This window comes from Phaseolus vulgaris, chromosome 1, assembly GCF_051622355.1.
Source record: "Phaseolus vulgaris cultivar YP4 chromosome 1, ASM5162235v1, whole genome shotgun sequence".
In the NCBI taxonomy this organism is placed as follows: domain Eukaryota; kingdom Viridiplantae; phylum Streptophyta; class Magnoliopsida; order Fabales; family Fabaceae; genus Phaseolus; species Phaseolus vulgaris.
This window is the reverse complement of record NC_143498.1, coordinates 6,692,431-6,700,447: the sequence shown is the minus strand read 5'-3', so window position 1 is coordinate 6,700,447 and position 8,017 is coordinate 6,692,431. Positions and strand designations below refer to the sequence as shown.

Genomic DNA, 8,017 nt, shown 5'->3' with positions numbered 1-8,017 from the left:
TTTCAACATTGAGAAAACTAATTTTTCGATCCTCCAAGATCTTTATCAAGAGGGAGGAAATGATGCGGACATCCAAGCCCAAGGGCGACTAATCTTTTGGAGGCCCACAGTTTAAAAAGACTAAGTTGATTGCACGCACAACAAGATTGGAATATTAAAATAAAAATAATATTATTATTTTATTTGGAGTTAGGATTTGAACTCAAAACTAAGTGTAGAGTATCAACCTAACCACTAGGACAAATGGTCATTCTTAAAGATTTAAAAAAAAAAAAATTGTTTGGAAAAAATCTCTAATTTTAAATAATATATAATCAAATTATAAAATTTCAATTTTTTTAAAATCCTTACTTAAAAAGATATTTTTATTAAAAATAAATTACTCGAAGTATAACATGTAAAATTTATATATAACTCGTGAGATTATGGAGATAAATGAAATTAATTAATTATCAATTAATGTCCACTACATCAAAAAGCAAAATTAGTTGCAAAAGAAAGTGAAGGTGATGTTGTGAACGCTAAATAGTGTCCATTAAGCCTTCATTATTAAAAAAAAAATAAATAAAACGTGGATTATATGAACATAAACTAAAAAAAAAGAAAAAAAAATTGCGTGCGGTCACAACTGAAACTATAAATAATAATAAAATTTAAAATTTTGTAGGTTAAGTCCACTCAAACATAATAAATATATATATATATATATAAATTAAATTTAAATAAGTAATAAAATTATGAAGGTTAAACCCATTTAAAAATTGTATGGTCATTTCGTTGACTAAGCCAAATTACGTCCATTTATTATAATTAGTGTCTTTTTTTACCCATCCTAATAAGCATAATTTTTTTTCGTATTAGATTTTTCATTTCCCAAAAAATTATATCACAAATATTCTTTGAATAATATAATAAAGTTTATTAATGCATAACGTTTGACTATTAAAAAATATTAATGCAGAACGTTTGACCGTTAAAAAAATATTAATATCAATTTTCTTTAATGTATAACGTTTAGTCATTAAAAAAATATTAATGTTAATAAAATTGTAAGTTTTATACATTATTATGACCAACAAAATAATGTTCAATCCTATTTTAAACTGTCTGAACTTTATACACTTTTTAATATATTTTTATTAGCTATTGAAATAAATATATTACGTATCATCGTTATTCTGTCAAAATAGTAAAGTTGTACAAGTGATTTTGATACTTTAAAATATTAAAAAGTTGAAAAGTTAAAATATTTGGTATATTAACAATATATATTTTTGGTGATTATTAATATTATTTATTGATTTCTTCATTGTCTCATATGGATAACAATTATATTACTGTTCTACTTTATTGCTTCCATTTAGTATACCATTATCCATTATCCTTAAGCAGAACTGTGGCAAAATTATGTAATTCATTTTATATCTCATCTAACAATTCATAAATATTTTTATAAACCTAGAAATTATATATATATATATATATATATATATATTAAAATATCAGTTTATAATATTTTTAATAAATAATTAAATGATGTTAATGATTACGTGTTTCTAGAAAAAAAAAAAAAATCTAAAGGTCCTACACTTTTTTTAAAGTAAATTGAAATGACCTATTCAAGATGGTTTAAAATGTGAGTGATCTTATTTCGAACTTCTTTTTAGTGAGGAAAATAGAAGAACATTTTTCATCAATGGTGCTATAAAAATAAAGAGTCTTATATTATTTAATTATACTTTATTGTAATTGTTTACTTTGAGAATTCCATAATAAAAAAACGTATTTGTATTCATATTTTTATTGAAATAAGATAATTTCAAAAAAGATGTGGAAAACAAATAAATTTATAAGAAAAATGGTAATAAATAGTTAATTTTTAATTGTTTTCAAGTAAATATTGTATTATTACTTATTTTACTACATAAAGAGATTATTTTATTAAAATGAGTTATAAAGGGTATTTTTTTCTAGACAATGTCAGTATAATTTTTTGTATACATAAATTTTACATCCAAAGAGAAAAGCTAAGGCAATTATTTGAACTCTTAACAAGTGCTGCTATCATTATAAAATCATAAAAATATACATATACACATACCAACCTTGAATTGATAATAATAAAGAATAATATAAAAGATTTTAGAATTAATATGAGTGGATGCAATTCCCCCATCCATATATATATGGACAGTGAAGAATGATTCTGAGAACTGTCATGTGGTCCAACTCCAACAATGAGAAAAGTGATTGGTTTGTTGATGCTGATTTTGCCTTTGGATCAATACATAGCCATCTGAATTTCAGAAAGCATATAAACAAACATGCATAGCTCCTACAAAGAATCTTCTCTCACCTTTCATTGTCACCATCCACTCACAGTGATCTCATACTTCTGTGCTCTCACCCTCTTGTGCTCATATGCAACTTTTTTTGGGACTAAAATTAATAGTGGGGTAGAAAGAAATCAATAATTTTCCATATGTTTTTCAGCTTTATAGTTCTACAGCAACAATTACATCACAATCTCAGAGGGTATGCTGCACAAAACTACACAATATTGCTTGTGGCCAAAAACCTCAAAGTTTAGAAATTGTTTATTATTTTGGCTAAAAGGAGCAAACAAAGATCAATTTCTTCTCTCTTTTGTTTTTAGTGTAAACCTCACCTAAGGTTTAGTTTTCAAGATCACATTCTCAGCAACAGTGTGACATATCTGATGCAGTTGGACCAAAGTACCTAACACAGCAGTTCTTGCTGGTTATGTGTGTACATGTTTGGTTGTAAAAAGTTAAAAAAAAAAATGCAATTTTAACAGTATCTATACTTAATTGAGTCTTGCCATGAATATATATTAAATTTCTATTTTCTTGTTGATTAAAAGGAGTAGAAATAAAAAAAAAAAAAAAACTGGGTAGAAAGAAGTGATTCTAATTAAGCTTGATTGCATGTGTTGTGTGGCAGTCACAATTGCAGTTAAGTACGTCACCTGCATTATGGTCCACTGTTTTATTTTTTTATGATTCCTTTAGTTGCAAATGTAAACTGATACAGTGATTTGAAAAACACATGCTTGTAATCAGACACTTACCTTCATCCCTCAGAAGGGTTTTGTTTGTGCTTCACACTTTTTTCTTTTCTTTTCAACATTCATCTTCTTTCTCCTTGAATCTTCAAAAAGTGGCAGATAAAACCCCAATCATTTTGGTTAAAAAAAGCAAATCCATCACCACTCATGTCAGTCCAAAATGCTGGTGCTTTTTCACTTCTGAAGCAAAAAAGGATTACCAAAATTAATAAACAAATAATAATTATTACTTTACATGCAATTTATATCCAGATTATTAACCTGACAATAATAATAATAATGACAATTCTTCAAGATAGATTACAAGAAAAAAAAACTGAAATTCAGTACTAATTAGTTAAACAAAATTGAAGAAGAACATGTATGGAGAAGCATACAGAAGAACACACAGCAGCAAAATCTGATAAAGAAAAAGATACACATATATATATATATATATATATATATATATATATATATATATATATATATATATATATATATATAACATTGGTGTTGTGTATAGATTGTGCAGAAAGAGAGACATGCCATATATATATTGAAGCAGATCATCTCAGTGATTTTCCACAACTTTCTTGAATTGTGGTAATGTAAACTCTGTTGTATTGATGAGCTTAATTGGAAAAGCTCAAACAAAACACAGTTCAAGAAAGCTGTGGAAGATCACTAAAAAGATCATTCATCACAAAGTGACACCCTTCTCTATGAAATGGTTTTCTAAGAATGAACCAAAGGGGAGAGAGAAGAATAAGAGTGAATGGGAATAGGTAGAGGTTTCAATGTATATATATATATATATATATATGTAAGTTGGTAATTAAAAGAGAGAGAGAGAGCAATTCTTTATTTCCACTAAAAAAAACATTTAAGATTTTATTAATGAGATAGACTACCAAAAAAAAGGCATTGTTAAAGTTACTAAACATCATGAAATTTTGTGAAGTAAATAAAGATTTTCTTATGTTGAAAATTGTACCCTTTTTTTCTTCTTAATATAGATTATGAAATTTTAATAAGTATCTTAGGACACTAGTTAAGGAATTAAAAAATATTATAAAAACATCGAAAATAGGTTTAAATTCATTTTTTATATCCTTAAAGTTTCATGAATGTAATTTTCATTCAATAAAAAATTAATTGCATATTTCAAATTTCAAATTTTTCCAAAAATTAACTATGCTCTAATACTAAGATTATAAAAAAAATATCAATTAGAAACCAATTTTAGATAAAAAAATAATTAATTGTTATATGACTAAATTAGAGACTATTTTAGAAAAGAAAAATTGGTAATTAGCTACCAAGGTTTTAAGTACCAAATTTAGATTTTAAATTTGGTAGAAAAACCTTGATTTTTAATTAAATACCAATTTAAAAACTATTTAATAATAATATAAACTAATTTAAAAACTAAAATTTTTTTAGTCTATAAAATGATATCTAATTTAGTCACTATATAATTATTTTTAGTTAAAATTGATTTTTATTTCATGATTTTTTTACTATCTAATTTTAAATAAAAAAAATTAAACATGCATTCTTTCGGTTATAATAAAAATATTAATTACTTAATTCATGAAAATTAATAGCAATAATAAAACTCCATCGGTTTCTTAATATTAGGAGTTAAAGGTTTGATTGCTAAATCAATATACATATTAATTTTCATAAATTTTAATAAACATTTTAATTTCTGTCTAATAATACCCTTATCATTGTCATTATTTTTTTACAGAGAAGATCAGTCAAGATAACGTATCTTCCAATCAAGGGTCAATTTTTATTTTTTCTCAACAGAAAACTTATCTTATCTCTTTGTAATAAAGTATCAATTATTTTTCTCTCAAGCAAATAACATCTTGTAAGATAGAGTATCTGAAACATTTGTTTTATCTGAACCTTTTTTTTCTCTCATTTCAATAAAAATAAGTTTCCTTTTATAATATTTAATCTTAAAAATTTTACTATCAAATTTTGATTTTAAACAATAAGGAAAGATTTTTGCTTTCCATAAAAGAAATTAATATCCCTCATATTTTTAATATATATTGGATTTTAATCATTTTATACAAAATTGCACTTACATATTATTGTATTAATGTAGTCTTAAATTTTACAACTGGCAAATAAAAAAAAAAGTATGATGGTTGAAAAATGAGGTGTGAACCTAGTTGAGATTTTTGGTCTGATCAGTGATCAGTAAAATAGGTATTTAGATATATCCCCACATCTATTAGAAAAAGACAGGTTATATATCTGCATAATGCCCCAAAAACAGTTAAGACTCTGATAAACATCACAGTTACCCTAAAAAATCACACTCACCAACATCTACCCCCACACAAGAGAACCTGTGAAGCTATAGGACTATCAACACAACCTCACTCATCCACCCACAGGATACATAACAATCCAACAACAGAAGTAGGTGGGAAAATGGAGAGAAAAACTTAGCAAAAGCTATAAAAATATTAGGCAAAACTGTGAAACACTACAAGAAAATCATTAAACAGAAATCAAGTTTATAGACAAAAAAAGTGATTAGTTGATATATTGAATAAATTATATATACTATTTCAGATGCTACAAAAAATTATTGGTATCTAAATTAGTTCCTATTATTGATAAATAGTTTCTAAATTGATAGCTAATATATATATATATATATATATATATATATATTGATAAATAGTTTCTAAAGTGGTCTCTAATTAAGTATCAAGGTTAAATTATTGGTATCTAAATTAGTTTATATTATTGATAAATAGTTTCTAAATTGGTATCTAATTAGTTACAATTTTAGAAATTATTTATCAATAATATAAACTAAATTTTGGTAGTCTTTAACATTGTATCTCATTTATATAATTTAGTCAATATAACAAATAATTATTTTTTGTCTTCAAAATTGATTTTTGTTGTAGTAGTGTTTGAACCTAGTTGAGATACTAGTGGGATATTATTATTTGATAATCATTTTTTTACCAGTAAAGAATAAAATTGAAGAAAAAAAGAATATTTCAGGAGTAGCTCAACCCGTATACATCACCTATAGGCTTAAGACATAACTAAACAATCCTATAGAATCATCCGTAGTGGTGCACATTTGTAAAATTGAATTTATGAATAAGAAGAATATATATATTAATGTTAGATCAAAATTATTTTGTGTTAATATTTCTTAAAAGCTTCATAATTGATGGAATACTTGTCTTAATTAGTGAGGGGAAATGTTGGTCTAGTCCCTCATATTTTTGTATTTTCTTTCTTTTTTTCCTTTTTAATAATATTTTTTTTTCATGTGGTGGCAAATGATTGTTATAAGGTGTTAGTATAACTGAGATGTCAAGTTGCACAATGATGCCTAAAATGAAAGTTTTTATTTTAAACCAATTATTTAGTGTTATAAATTTGATTAAATATGTTATTAAAAGTTTTAGATATCAAAATTGCATTTGGATGAAATTATGAAAATATTGAAAGTCATACACAAGATCATTGAGTTTTATAATATTTTCTCATTGAAACATAATCACATAACATAAATGTAAGACTATAGATTATAAGAACAATTATATACAGCTTTAACTAGAATATAAGTGTCGAGACTTTTGTATTGTAATAAAAAAATGTTTTACAAAGTGAGCTGACACACTAGAATCACTAAAAGTAAATTAAAATTTCCTACAATAATTCTTGTAATGAAAATGACCAAAGTTTCCGGGATCAAATAAAACAAAGAAAATAAAGGGAGGAGCATATTCCATTCGATACATTTTATACATTGTATAAGAAAAACATTTATTTAATTTTTTTTTTAAAATAGCTTCTTAATATTAATCTTATTATTATTAAAAATGATAAAAAAAAAATAAAACCTATACAAGTTATATTAAATATATGTAGTGAATAGTTTGAATTATGAAGTAATGTTATTTTTTTAATTTTATTAAGCATTTTCAAAGAAATTATTGAAAATTAATTTAAATAAAAAAGTGAAAAGAAGGAAAATTGAAAGATAAAAAAAAATTAAGAGTATCAAATATATAAAAAGGAAGAAGGATATTGATAATAATTTAAAAGGTTAAAAGAGGAATGGTTTTGCTAGTCACATGTAGAGTTGTTAAAATAAGTGTTTGGTCCACAAGGAAAATAACGTATCACAATATGTTTTGTAAAACCAATAAAGTTAAAACGGTTAGCTACAACTTTACTAATTTATAATCTAATTTGATCAACATAAAATTATTTGATAAAATATCTCTTCTAGCTTACACCTTGTACTTTTTATTACTATTTTTTTATATTTTAATATTATTTAATTTCATTTTACTTATTATTATTTATTTTAATTTTATAAAGACAACTAATTATACTATTTTTAATATTCGTCGAAATTGCTTTTTTAATTTTTGTGTAATTTAAATTAAAAAAGATTTAACATTATAAATTAAATTAGCTATTTTTTCATTGCATGATGCTATGTGAAAAACATAGATAAAAAAAATCAATGTAACAATAATTTAAATTGATAAACAAGCAATTTAAATTTTTTAAAAGAAATAAAATGACTTTTCCGAATTAAAAATATATATTTAACATTTAGAAAATAAATAAAAGTACTAAAAAAGTTCAATAATAATTTAATTATTTAGAATCTAAATAAATAATTGGTAGCTAAAATCTTACTAGATACCAATTTAGAAACTATTTATCAATAATAGAAACTAATTTAGATATCAATAATTTTTTTAGTCTTTAAAATAGTATATAATTTACTTAATATAACAACTAACAATTTTTTTTCTCTACAATGAATTTTTATTTAATATTTTTTTGAAATGTGAAAGATAAAATGAATATTTTTTAAAATTTAAATGACATTAGCTTTAATTAATGATTAGATTTAATTATTTTTGTTCATAAATA

General features: G+C 23.5%; 1 long non-coding RNA gene across 1 annotated transcript; it reads right to left on the bottom strand.

Moving 5' to 3' along the window:
* Nucleotides 1-2,036: 2,036 nt before the first annotated feature.
* On the bottom strand, nucleotides 2,037-3,846 carry LOC137813312 (uncharacterized). Its single transcript, XR_011081411.2, has 2 exons — nucleotides 3,617-3,846; nucleotides 2,037-3,268 (listed from the first exon to the last, which is right to left on the bottom strand). It is a non-coding gene; the product is annotated as an uncharacterized LOC137813312 (long non-coding RNA).
* Between the last annotated feature and the right edge of the window lie 4,171 nt (nucleotides 3,847-8,017).